Below are 14143 nucleotides of genomic sequence, written 5' to 3' on the forward strand. Positions count from 1 at the left end.
AAAAATTGCTCTTGCCATTTATTCTTCATTTTTATTTTACCAAATCAGTATTTTGATTTAAACATAGTTGTAGATTACAGAGAACAGTGTTCTCCTAATCGTGACAGTAACTCACAGGAGAAGTATTCTCATGCTACCTGTGAAGTAGCCTGAACCACGCCATTTATCTACCTTACCCCATGTCTTGTGGAGAAGCACTTCTATGAACTTGTTTCTGAAAGCTAGCCTACTTTTTCTTAGAATTTTCTCCCTCCTTTTACCAGAAAATCGATTGCATTATTAAATTTCTCTTAGCTTCCCATACTTTGAAAACAAAGCATAATTCATTCCAAATAAAGTCTTTCCAAGGTAATAATCACTTAGCATATAAATGATTTTAGCATTGATATAGCTAAGTTTCTCTAAATAAAGAAGTTCCATGCCCAATGCATAATCTACCAAGTATGCCTGTTAAATGATGGATTTGTAATGCAAGAATTTCCATTATAAAACCCTGTGAGATACAATCTAACACATTTGAAGATATAACACCCTTAGATTGTAACTGAAAGATAAGTTCTAATTACTGTTTAATTTCTTGGTTGAAAATCCTTGGCATGTATAACATAAAATTGACTCAAATTGTGCAATTAAAATTATTAGCATTTAGCTATTGCTTTTGAAGCTACAATGGCTTGATCTGTTTGGCTCAAAAAATGTTCAACCAGAAAGAAAAAACACACTTAAAAATAGAAAAGATTAAAAAAAAAAAAGTGGCCATTGATATAGTTAAATTTATAAATGCTATAAATCTATAAATGTTCAGGAGAAATGGTTCAACATTGGGTTACTGAAAAAATGGTATGTTCTATAAAAGGTCTACTGAAGTGTTTTACACCAGCAAGACAAGCGTTTTTAGAATTCTATTATCAAGTGTTAGTCATTCAGTCATATCTGACTCTTTGTGACCTCATGGGCTGTAGCCTGCCAGGCTCCTCTGGCCATAGGATTCTCCAGGCAAGAATACAGGTGTGGGTTGCCATTTCTTTCCCCAAGGAGTCATCCTGACCCAGGGATCAAATCCAGGTCTATTGCATTGCAGGCAGATTCTTTACCATCTGAGCCCACCAGGGAAGTCTGTAATCAAGGCCATGAATTAATATGCAATGTTGTGACATGATCCTGTGATCTTTGTGAAATTAATTATGGAAGGTTAGAAATCTCTTCTCTTAAAAACTGATGCATTCTTAGAATTGATTGCTTATCTAAACTGTGTCTTTCATTAATATAAATTTCAGGGAAATTGTTCTGCCAATTCTTTTTCTAGAGTAGATATTCCTATTTAAAAAAATTTTTTTAGTGAGATTATTTAATTTGCCCCAAGTTTTTTGTATTATTAATTTTTAGCAAGAGCTAATAGTTATCTATGGTTTCTATGGCACATGCCAAATGCTAGATTAAACACTTTCCTTGAATCATCTCATTTAATCTACACAAAGCTAGGAGGAAGAAAGTACCCTTAGTCTAGTTTAAGTAATAAGGAAATAGAGGGAGAAGGATTAAGTCATTTGCATGCTGTTGGTCAGTTAGCAAGAGGGCTGTGAAAGCACTGTTCAAATGGAAAGAGGAACCAAAAGTGGTCAATTCTATAGTTGTCCCTGTTTCACGAATATTGTGTTTCAGCTGCACCCACTTAGGTATCTCATTACGGCTTGTTAGACAAGTCATTTCCAAATGCCGATTTCATCTTCCAGCGCTCAAGCCACTCTTAAATTTGCAGCTTGTTCCAAACTTTTTATTTTCATTCTCGCTACCAATTTTTAAAAAAGGAATGCTCAATATTAGTTATTTCTTGTGATTTTTTTTTAATAGTAAGTGGCATTGATCTTGGATGAAAACTAGAGTCAAATTATTTTTGCAATAGGATGGAATTTTTTACATAGATATAGTTTGTGGAAGTGTTTTACTAGATGTATAACATGTATAATAATCAAAAGTTTACAGCACATATTAAATATTAAAATTCTTCTAAAGTAGTCAATACAGCATGTATACACGTTTGCTGAATTTATAAATGCAACCTGAAGTACCGCTTGGACATGATAATATGGACAGCCTTGAAAAGTGAGAAATTTTGTTCTCAATTTTGTACAGTTCTTCCCCTGCAGTCATCTGTTCTTTGTGTCGAAAGACACTTTTGCTGACAGTGTTAGTTTTTGCCCAGAAGTCCTCCTCGTCAGCAAGACTTAACTTGAGATGATTCAAAACAATTGCAAGACATGTACTTTAGAAAGAAGAGTTTGTAAGATTTGTCCATTGAAAGATGTGAATTAATTGTAACTTGAAGTGAGGGGAAAAAAAACAACAACCCTGGTTTCACTTTTATAAGTTTGGGGAAGATGAGTCGTTAATAATGATCAAGGAAAAAGTCATTCCTTCTAAAGGATGGCTAGATCATCAGCTTGAACATGCAGTTAGTTTGAGAGGAAGCGAGAAAGGAAAGAGAACAGTGAATAGCATTAGAAGCACAGAAAAAATTTTAGTAGATGGGGAGATTAAAATCTAAAACCGGAAGGACATATTTCATATTATTTTTTTTGGAAATAAAAGAAAAATATGATGAGAAATGGAGAAACACTGAAAATGTACAGAAGGAGTATCAGTAGAACCGTCGGTTTTAACTGGAGTTGTCAGGCAGGGATGCGCTGAAAGTGAAGGCCGCAGAATGTGATGAGGGGGCAAACACTGGCTCCTGGACTGTGTAGAAAGGCCCTGGGTTGCCTATGGCGGGCCTCCAAAGAGTGCGCCCCTCGACAAGCGGCCACCTGACCTCTGCTTAGACCCCTGAGCCACGTGATCCTCCCAGCACCAGAGTGCAACTAGCACCATTTTTGAAGAACTTAACTGAAAATTTGTTCCCTTATATTTAAGCAAAACCTTGCTTTCTATAACTTCTCCCACTTTGGTCTTCACTCGGCTCTGTGGTTTTCACTCAGACGCTCTCCTTGTATCCAGGGCCCTCTTACTTCCTGGCTTTTCTCGGAGTTGTTGGTGCATATCCTTTCTGGGTACTCTTTTCCTATTGACTGATTTTGGGCAAGGTACTTTTACTTTGTCATATTCTAAAATATATTAAGAGATGGCCTTACTTTCTCTTACTGACATTCCAATTCAACATTCATTGGCTGTGCTTTATCGGTTTCTTCTCTTCTCAGAAGAACAGCTCAATTTCTGTTCAGTTTCTCCAAAATTCTAACACATTGGTTGAAATTTGGTTCGTTCTTCTCAGACAAGTTGGCATTTCAAATTATACTGTATCGTAGATGTATCAAAATCTTGTGTGTTTCTTCCTCAAAATGTGAAAAATTCTATCATTGTTGATAGTCTTCTACTTGAGTTTTAGCATTGGCATAAGTGATATTGTTTGAGGTCAAAGTTGTCGACACAAATTCAGTAAATGTAGGCTTCTTGTCTCCTCAGGATGAGGCTTACATAGCTGTTTTAGCCTTAAAGCAAAATATCGCCATCACAGAACGCTGGGTCAACACTTCAGAAAACATGCTAACATCTTTTTCTTGTTGTTTTTGACTTTTCATTTTGTTTGGGGTATAGCCAAATGCATTTCTATTTGGAGTGTAGCCGTTTAACAATGTTGTGATAATCTCAGGTCAACAGTGAAGGGACTCAGCCATACACACATGAATCCTTTCTCCCCTAAACCCCTCTCCCCTGCAGGCTGTCACATCACACTGAGCAGAGTTCCAAACATGCTGATGTTTTGGTTAATAACATTTTATTGGACAGCCCAACAAGCTGGATTCATGACATGTTTCATATTGCCAAAGAAAATCTGTGATTGCATGTAGGGTGTCTTTACCAGACAACTTCTTTAAAAAACCAAATGGAGCAATCTTTCAATCATTTATTTCCTTTGCACTCCAAGTGGCAATCCCTTACCAATTCTGTTACTCTCATTTGCAGCTTCATTTCTGCACTATTACCAGCCACCCCTCCTGCCATGGCTCTAGTTTAGGGTGTTAGGATCTTACCTTGTCTATTATAATGAGTTCTTTCTTGTTCTCCTGGAAGCAAAAATCACATTTCTTGTTCTGTGTCAAATTGGAAAACCTCCCTGCAATTCTAGAAACACATAGTCACCAGTCTAAAAATGCTGGACGCAAATGTGCTAGTGGGTCGTTTTCTTTTCTTAATATTTCTACGTTTATAGTCTTATGAGATTATCTTAGTACTAGCTGTCATGGAAAAGAGACAATTCAACTCCTTAGACAAGCCCTTTCCCAATACTCTGATGCTTCAGCATATATGCTCTTGGGACAAAGGACACTTTTTGTAAAAAGAAGAAATATGTCAACTCACCAAATGTTGAGAGATAAACAAGAAGGGATTTCTAATTAAAAAAAAAATAAATAAAACAAGTTTGCTTTGCATAGCGACTTTATCTGTGGTTCTATGCAAGCTGCTCCTGAAGACACACGGGTTATGTCTAAGGGTGAGAGGGACTACAGAACATCAGAGTCGGGTTCACATGCCTCTAGCAATCCTGGAGCAGGCACTGGATTGGCTCTGAGCCAACACTTTGCTGCTCAGTCCTGCAGACGTGTCTTGCTGGCGCAGACCAGCTAACTAAGGTCAAGAAGACGAAGGAAGCACCCTCCTGAGAGGACCATTGTGTAGCTGATCGTGAGAACTGGGTTCCTTTACTGCTCCTTCTGGGTGGTTGTATGACGCTACGTGAGCCACCGAGCCCCTCTCTCTATGCCGTCCTTCAGCGAGGAAGTGGGAAGAATAAATACTCGCATGTCCTGCAGCGTGTCCAACCAGAGTGCTTCCTGACTCTTGGTGGACCGGCTCTGTGACTGACTCAGAGTCTCTTTGTGCATCTCTTGTCCGTTTCCCTTCACTCCATCCTCAGAGGTGGCTGTCATTTTTCATCAAGTAATCTGTGCCCATCCCTTCTCGCCACCCACCTTGCCCAGAGCCTTTTACTCCGGTACCCGAGAACGGAAAGGCCCGGTTCCCCTGCAGGGCACCCCTGACTTCCGCTCCCTCTTCCACCGAAACGCATCCCAGCGACCCAGCTGCACCTCACTCTGGAGTTTATGATCCTCTTGTAAACACCGGCAAAATCAATGAGATTTCCATTCTGCGGGGTGAGGAACACGATGTCGATGCTATTGATAAGTAGGAAGTAAATACGGGGTGCTCCCGCCGCGTTTGTGCATAATGAGGTGTTTACGCACACAGCATGCACACAGGGCGTTGTACGCCTGGGGCAAAATAATATCCCCTCCAAGCTTGGTAACTGCGAAGCTTAGAACCAACAGGAAGCATTCTGCTGTGGTTTGAAGTGCCCAATTAAGTGCATTCAGGAGCTTTTTTTCCCCAACACCCCCTCTTTGAAGCACATTTATGTTTGGTGTCAGGGCATTGATGGCTGTCTTAATGTTTCATTGTTATAGAACATTCCTGTGATTTCTGTACTCTTTAATGCAGGACCTGTGCTCTTTTGAAATGATTTGTGAGATTTCATGCTAAGCCTTGCTTCCTGTTTTTACTCTAACTGTATTAACCAGTTCTCTTTGGAGAATATGCTTGCAGCTTAGGTGTACCTCACTTTATCTAATAAACGTGTTCCTGGCACACAGTATGTAAATCAAATTTTAAGAAATTGAATCATATATTTAAATGCCTGAGGGGTACTCATTTTCAGAAATGAATCATATTCTGAATTTTAAGTGAATTTTTAACACCCTAATTTTTCTTTTCTGAGAATCCAGGTTTTCCACTTGGGTTTGCTTATTTAGGTAATACCAGTATCAAATTATCAAAGTCATTGAGGAATTTTAAAAAGCAAGCAGTTGAAAGCTTCTTCTCAATGACCCTTGTGTTTGCATCATTATTGACATAGCTAATTAACTACAACTGAACACACATCGTTAAAACGTAAACCGGTTATTTGGTTGTATGGATAAGAGAGTTAATGGGAAGGGGAAGGGAGGGGGCTTGTTAGATTTTGAAGTCAGGTAAGGATTTCTCCTGGACAATGATGCTAGGCTAGCCAAGGTCTTCAAGGGAATTAATCATAGACCTTTTAAAAAATTTCCTTAATTAATAGTTGGTAACATCCCAGTGATTTGGACATTTTAGGACTTTAATCAACCATTAAAATAAGCAGTGGGTTCGTTGCTCAGTCATGTCCGACTCTTTGCAACCCCGTGGACTGTAGCCCACTAGACTCCTCTGTCCATGGAATTCTCCAGGCAAGAATACTGGAGTGAGTTGCCATTTCTTTCTCCAGGGGATATAATAAGCAGTAAATCAACCGAATCTCCTACATATAAATAGAAACCTTGGATCTCATAAAATCAGTGTTTGATGAATGCCCACCATCTGCAGGATTCAGAGCTTCATGGGAAAAGAAGATACGGCCTCAGAGTGCCGGGGGTCAGGGGGCTTCTGTGATGACAGTGATGTCCCGGCTGTGATGGAGGGGATGGTCCACTTTATCTTCCAGGGAACCAGCCTAGTCCTCAGAAAAAAAGCAGGGAGATATCTTATACTCTCATTGATATTAAAATTGCCCAGAGGTAAATATTTATATGCTATTGTAGATAGCAGTTGTTTTTTTTTTTTAATTAATCAGAAAAGCATCCTGAGAGTGACAAATTCTGAGCCTGATTTTCACTGTGCTGAAGACACAAGTCTACATTAGTCCATAATTTCCCTAACCCGAGGGATCATTTAAAAGATTATAGGTGGGGGAGGAAGCCACCTGGGTACGACTGAAGGAAGCTAACTGATTTGACTGACTTGAGTTGAAAATAAACATAAGCAGAGTGAGGGTACAGTTTTATAGCAAAATCATCACATGTGTACACATAATCCTCAGGTCCAAAGAGCAGGCCAGGAACCCTTCCATCCACTGGACTCCCGGATCCACAGCCAGGAGAGACTGTGGGATTGAAACAAAACTGGCATCTCCCACTCAGTTTCAGCTCCTTGTCTGCCCCTGGTGTTTAATACTTACAGTCGGCCAGGTGTGAAACTGGAAGTGCTAGTCACTTCAGTTGTGTCTGACACTTTGCAAAACCAGAGTCTGTAGCCTGCCAGGCTCCTCTGTCCCTGGGAGTCTCCAGCAAAGAATACTGCTATGGGTTGCCATTCCCTTCTCCAGGGGATCTCCCCGACCCAGAGATCAAACCCTGGTCTCCTGCATCGCAGGCAGTCTTTACCGTCTGAGCCACCAGGGAGGCCCACGTGACCAGGTGTATCCACACCCTACAAGCAAGCTGCTACTTCAGCGGCTGCACACCCCGAGACACAGCAGCCTGTTCTAGCATTGGAAAGACATGTGCCTGGATGTCTGGGGTCTTCCTCAAGGCTCCCTCCCACCCTGAGACACAGGCACACTTCTACAGGTCATTAAGGGGAAACTTCCTGCAGGGACGGGTGAGGCTGTGGGGTGGAAGTTCATCTTTTCTAAATTTGGCGCCTGAGCCGTCTGTGTGAGCAGGGCACGTTTGGTTACAATCTCTAGGATGTCGTAAAGCAGAGAGCAGGAACTGCGGCCCACAGATAACGGGAAACGGACGTCAGCTGCGGCTTCGCAAACGTTTGTGAAAGCAGCAAGTGAGAGCAGGGCTTTTCGCTTCTGTTGTGGTTTCTGTGATTTAGGTCAGAGGCTCAGGGCGGGAACTCCAGTTTGCATCGAGAGAGAGGAGAGGAGGAAAAGGGCAGAGAGGTGGCACTGGACCAGTCAGCCCAGCTCACCATCCATCTAGTCCAGGGGCGCAGAGACAGAGACAGCTCAGGAATGGCTGTGAAAGGCTTGGGCAGGAGGGTGGTGATGCCACCTCCAAACAGAGGAGGAAAAGGGTGGTGGCGCGGTTGCCAAGCTCAGTCTGCACGTGCTGGAGGAGCCCGAGGTGCTGTGGGACCTCCAGGAAAACAAGTCCGTGAAGGAGCTGGGCGGGCAGGCGGCACATGCCGGGCACCCTGCCGGCTTTGATCCAGTCACCCATGGAGGGACGTGTATAATCTAGGACACGCATGAGAATGCCAAGGCAGAGAGCATCATGTGAACAAGAGGGGAAATCAGAACGTGGGTAGAAGAAAGAATCCAGGGCACACTCACCCAGCACTTTCTAGAATCATCCTTCTGGGATCCCTCCAAATCCTTTGCTGAGCCAGCATCACAGTCTAACCCCAGCTCCCACTGTGGACGTGATCTTTTCCCACCAGGGACAGTAACGGAGCTCCCTGCTCCAGCGTGGAGAAGACCCCAGAGAGGAGGTTTTCTACTGGGCACAGTGTGGCTGGGCTGAGGGTCTCTAGGAAATAGAAAGGTAGAGGACTGACGCTGAAGCTCCAATCCTCTGGCCACCTGATGCGAAGAACTGACTCCTTGGAAAAGGCCCTGATGCTGGGAAAGATTGAAGGCAGGAGGAGAAGGGGACGACAGAGGATGAGATGGTTGGATGGCATCACCGACTCGATGGACATGAGTTTGAGTAAACTCCAGGAGTTGGTGATGGACAGGGAGGCCTGGCATGAGGCAGTCCATGGGGTCGCAAGGAATCGGACACGAATGAGCGACTGAACTGAACTGAAAGGAGTGGAGCTTCTGAGGTTTCAAGAGAAAGCATCTAGTGAAAAGGGAGTCAAGGTCTTTACCTGGAGCAGTAATTAGGTCATAAGACATTCAAATTGCTCAGCTTGGCACAAGGAGACCAGACCACAGACAGGACAGTGCACTCATGTTTAATCGTCCTAATGTACAGGTGCGGAATCGCTGGCCTTTATGGGCTTAAAATTAAGAGTGGGTGGGAAGGGAACTCAGCCTGTATCAGTGATGAAGGCTAAGAGACACATCATGTTTCAGTTGGACACAGAAAACCTGGGGTCTGCTATTGACTCCATCAGCAACTCATTATGTGGCATGAAAGGGCACCTGTGTGTGTGTTCCTGGAAACAGCAGTGAGAACAGTAATTATTTCCCGGGAGTGCACTGCCTCCCGAGGTATTTATACACTGTGCAATGAAGAGGAAAACAATACTTGCCACCTACCTACCCATTAGAGGTGACGTGTGGAGGATGGTTTGGATTCTTGGATGAGAGGGTGGACAAATAGCAGCATATCACCCACTTCCTGGGCGGCGGTGCTAACGATACAGCCTGTCCTTTGAGTTGTTGACTTCAAGTTTCCTCATCTGAGTGCGTGGCAGAGCTCCAGAGAAGTGAATCCACTCTTCATGGGTCAAGAGAACATGGCTAATTTTTGTTAATGGCAACTATTTGAAGACCAAAATTTAGACAAACGAGGCTACTGCAATGGCAGCTGTATGTCACGTATAGAGCCTCCTTTCTGAGTCCTTTAAAAGGAAATGGTTGTTTGATATTTTTTCAGTTTAGGCTATTTTTACCTTAACCTAATTCACTGGCTTAAGAAGAACTAGTTTTGAAATTCAGAGGGTGTCGCATTTATTTTCTATACGTGTTGTCCCTTACTGGGTACGTTTGTAAACAAATATGTTCCAGTTTTTGAGGAGACATATGGCTTCTAACTTGTTTGACTTAATAAGGTAACAGAACTTCTGTGCACCATCGGCCTCTAAGGGTTGTGTTCTCTCAGGGATTTGATGCTCCAACGAGGGTTTCATTCAGGAGTCGCCTCTCCTCCCCACCTTCCCCTTCTTTCTCAAACATATGAGAGAGCCACCCTTGCAAAGAGACTCGGAAAAACTCTAAAAACAAAACAGATGAAGCCTTAGGATATTTTCAGTGGATAATTTCAACTTTGGGGACGCCAAGAGCCGACTCATTGGAAAAGACCCTGATGCTGTGAGAGACTGAAGGCAGGAGGAGAAGGGGACAACAGAGGATGAGATGGTTGGATGGCATCACTGACTCAATGGACATGAGTTTGAGCAAGCTCTGGGAGATGGTGAAGGGCAGGGAAACCTGGTGTGCTGCAGCCCGTGGGGTCACAAAGCCTTGGACACGACTGAGCGACTGAACAACAGTATTTTCAATGACCCACTCTTACTTCCTTTCCTTTCCTTGGGAAAGTTCAGAAAGTCCAATTTCTTCTATCGGACGCCCACCAGCAGTGCTCAACCTCAGTTACCAGAGTGGAGCCAGCAAGGGGCCATGGCAGGAGGGGGGTCTCTCCCCATGTCCCTGTGGGTCCCATCCACGCAGAGCCTGCCCGAGGCTCTTCTGGGGGCAGGAAGTCCCCTCCTCAAGGCAAGGCTGCCCTGGGTCCCTGTGGGAGGCTGTCCGGGGCAAGGCTCACTCTGGTTGGGTAGCCGGGAGGGCGAGAGGCCACAGGGGGACCAGCCGTGGACCTGGCCCTGCAGCCTGACACCCGGGTTCCAGCGCCAACCACACCTCTCAGCAGCCCTGAGGCAGCTGGGCTTTGCGGGTCGCAGGAGCTGGGTTTGTTGTTTAGTCACTAAGTTGTGTCCAACTCTTTTGCAATCCCATGGACTCCTCTGTCTGGGGGATTCTCCAGGTGGGAATATTAGAGTGGGTTGCCATTTCCTCCTTCAGGGGATCTTCTTGACCCAGGGATTGAACCTGTATCTCCTGTGTCTCATGCGCTGCAGGCGGATTCTTTACCCACTGAGCCACCAGGGAAGCCCCACACGGGTGAGGCATTAGGGCAAGTTGATTCATTCACCTGAGCCTCCGTGTTCTTGCCTGTCCAAGTAGGATATTAATACTGTTACCTCACAAGTCGGCTTTAAGGATTCTGAGTTCACACTGGTGAAACATTCAGAACATCGCCTGGCAACCTGGGAGCACTTTGCAAACGGTAACTAATGGGCTGTTCCTGCCGCTGTGCACGTTGGGGTTGAGAAGAAACTCCAGGGAGACTGTTGGGGCAATTCAGCACCGTCTACAGGCCCACACCTATTTTGGATAATGAAAGTGCAAGTCACTCAGTTGTGTCCAACTCTTTGCGACCCCATGGACTATACAGTCCATGGGATTCTCCAGGCCAGAATACTGGAGTGGGTAGCCTCTGCCTTCTCCAGGGGATCTTCCCAACCCAGGGATCAAACCCAGGTCTCCCTCATTGCAGGCAGATTCTTTACCAGCTGAGCACGAGTGGGTAGCCTATCCCTTCTCCAGCGGATCTTCCTGACCCAGAAATTGAACCAGAGTCTCCTGCATCGCAGGCAGATTCTTTACCAACTGAGCTACCAGGGGAGCCCTAACAAAGACCTAGTATTAATATATCTTGTAAACCATACAAATATCAACAGGTACAGGAAGGCGACTGTAACCAATGCTTTTCGTTTATGAATCTTGTATGGAGACAAAGTGCTGAAAATACTTAGGAAACTCAAAGATGCCTAAAAGCCACTGCAATAATATCTTAATATATAATGGTAACTAGTAATGAAAAGCAGGAAGATTGCTGAGGAAATGACTGTCCCCCCAAAGAAGTTTCTGTTGTAATTTCAACACCCTTTTGTGGATTTGTTCCTTTTACACCTTTAAATACTAGGGTTATTTGGGAGGGACTCGTAGTCTGAACTATTCATTTTATATCCCCCTATTTGAAAGGTCACAAGTCCACCATTTCTGGTGTCAGTTCAGCTTCCGGCTTCCTTTCTGAGACACATTTTGAAGAAACTTAGGTTTCCCATTCGTGGCATAAGAAAAATAATATACTCCTTTTTTAAATAATAAACTGTGTGCTTGGTCACTCAGTCATGTCTGACTCTTTGTGACCCCATGGACTGCAGCCCACCAGGCTCCTCCGTCCGTGGGATTCTTCAGGCAAAAGTCCTGGAGTGGGTTGCCATTTCCTTCTCAAAGGGGTCTTCCTGACCCAGGGATCGAACCTGGGTGTCTTGCATTGCAGGTAGAGTCTTTACTGTGCGAACCACCGGGAAGCCCTAATAGTAAGGGAGTGATTTGAAGTTGCTTCCAGGAACGGTAGAGTTTTAGGCAGGTATGGGGAAGGTTGTGTTTTGCATGGCTCCAGAGGGAATAACAGGAGAAACAGACGAGAGGAAAAGCTTTAGTGGGTGCCGGGGTCCAGCCCCGGCTGATCCAGGGTAGTCGAAGGGGAGACAGCTTCGGCGACTATTTAAATGTTTATCAAAGATATAAAGAGTAATAGGATGAGGATAGCTCAGTAGGAAAATTCAGTGGAGAAAAGAGGCTGAGTAGCTTGGTTTACGTGGGAGACCAATAAAACTTCAAGACAAGAAGCTTGCACCACTTACGTAGGCCGCAGGCGTCCTTCCGTTCTCCCGAAGGAGAGGAGACACTGAGGCCTCCCCGGTCAGATCTTAGAAGCCCAGGCAAAATTAGCATGGTGGGTTCCGCGCTCCAGATGGAGACTCAACCAGAGTGAGAGAGAGAGAGACATGGGGAGACCAGTCTTTCGAGGAACTGATCCCCATTCTTTATTTTCCAGAGTCTGTTTTTATACACTGAGATGTTATACAAAATTCACGTGGGGACAGCAGTCCTGACTTTTATTAAAGTCAGGTGCTTCATACAAATGTATACAGAGGTCTTAGGGGTGTTACATCATCTTCTGGCCAGGGGGCCTGCTGACAATTTACGACCCTCTCTTTGTGACAGTGGTCAGTCAACCAGAACACTTGTTTCTCCAAGGTTGATTATTCTTAAAACAGATGCCACCCACATAAAGTTACATTCCTATAGGGTGAGGGTGTAGTGGGTTTTAGGAAAGAATTTACTTAGCCTAAGGTCTAACATGATTAATATCAAAGGTTAATACTTATTTCTTCTATATATTCATTAATGTGTGTAAGGGCAGGGGATGTGAAGATTTAGCAGTAAACATTGGCTCAACAAATGAAAAACCCTTCACCAATACAATTTCTAATCAGCCCATTATACTTATAATTTTCTAACTTTTCTAAGGAACCTGTTTTTAGAAGGTTTAAAGCATCTCATGCCTCTCACGGTTGGGAGGCTGTGAGCAATCACATGTGGCTGGACAAGCCTGTCCGGCAGGCTAGAGAACCTTCAGAGGAGTTTGTACGTTGAAACACTACTATCACACCCAGGAATTATTATTAACTGGCGCTCTAAGTTAGCTCCTTCTCCGAAAGAGGTGGTGGGGGACAGCCCCCCGTAAAGTCAGAGGTGTAGGTGAGAGCACAAAGTAGTAAAGTAGGCAGGCTCTGGTTATGGGGGTAGATGCTCGAGGATTTCCAGGGGGACTCCTGAGACTCGATCCCGCCTTTGCGTATGTCGAGCCTCCTTCCTCATGACCTTTGCCACGGGCAGAGCGCCTCACGCCGGCCCCCGACAAGTGGGGACTGACCCAGTCCTCAACCACGTGTGGAAAGAACTCCGCTCTCTTGTGCCTCCCACCGGCCTTCCCATAGCACCAGCTGAATCATCCCATGTCTTAACGAACTCCCCTTGGTTCAACTGTGCGCCTGCCTCTGTGAATAAGCCAGGCACGTGTGACGTGGTCATTTCACCTGTTCGCAGCCACTTCGCCTTCAATGTGAAAAGTCCACTTTTGGTGGCTCCGTCAGGGCGTGGCATTGTAGCTCCTGAAGACTCCGTTAGCGTATCGAGCCCTTACATCTCAGAGAGGGGTGCCCTGGGCTAACGGGGCATGTGACCAGGTGATGAAACTGGACAAGGAGAGCCGAGCTGTAGACGTTCCCTGGTTCAACATTTAAGCTCTCACTGTGTGCACTGCAGAGCGCTGACTCTGTTTTCTTTTCCTCCACAACCCAACTAGTTTACTCGTATGAGTTTTTACCCATGGAGACTGCTGAGTAACATTGATTTTAGCTGAAATTTTGTCACTTAAGAGCACGAAGTTGCTGATCTTGGTGGCATCCCATATGGGATCTGGTGATGGAGGCGCTCAGAGAATCCCCATCATGTGGGGAAGTGAGCCAGACCCCGACCTTCTTAGGCCTGGGCTCCTTCCTTTGTCGTGGGAGCCACAAGATGCTTCATCAGACCCCGGACATGCGCTTCCTCTGCCAAGTGCCAGGAGGTGTTTGATCAGCAGTCCTTGAGGCCAAAGTGTGACTCCATGAGTAAAATAAAAGCTGTTCTAAATCCAAGGACTGTGAGGTACATGCTTCTCCTTTCCAGAGTCATAATATGAAAGCGCCGTCACTA

The 14143-nt window shown here is 44.7% G+C and overlaps 1 protein-coding gene across 1 annotated transcript in view; it reads left to right on the plus strand.

Annotated features, from left to right (window-relative positions):
- The window catches only part of PACRG (parkin coregulated), a 531079-nt gene that overhangs the window by 314716 nt on the left and 202220 nt on the right, over positions 1-14143 (plus strand). The gene's annotated exons all lie outside the window — the stretch shown is intronic.

This window comes from Bos indicus x Bos taurus, chromosome 9 (genome assembly GCF_003369695.1).
Source record: "Bos indicus x Bos taurus breed Angus x Brahman F1 hybrid chromosome 9, Bos_hybrid_MaternalHap_v2.0, whole genome shotgun sequence".
Lineage (NCBI taxonomy): Eukaryota > Metazoa > Chordata > Mammalia > Artiodactyla > Bovidae > Bos > Bos indicus x Bos taurus.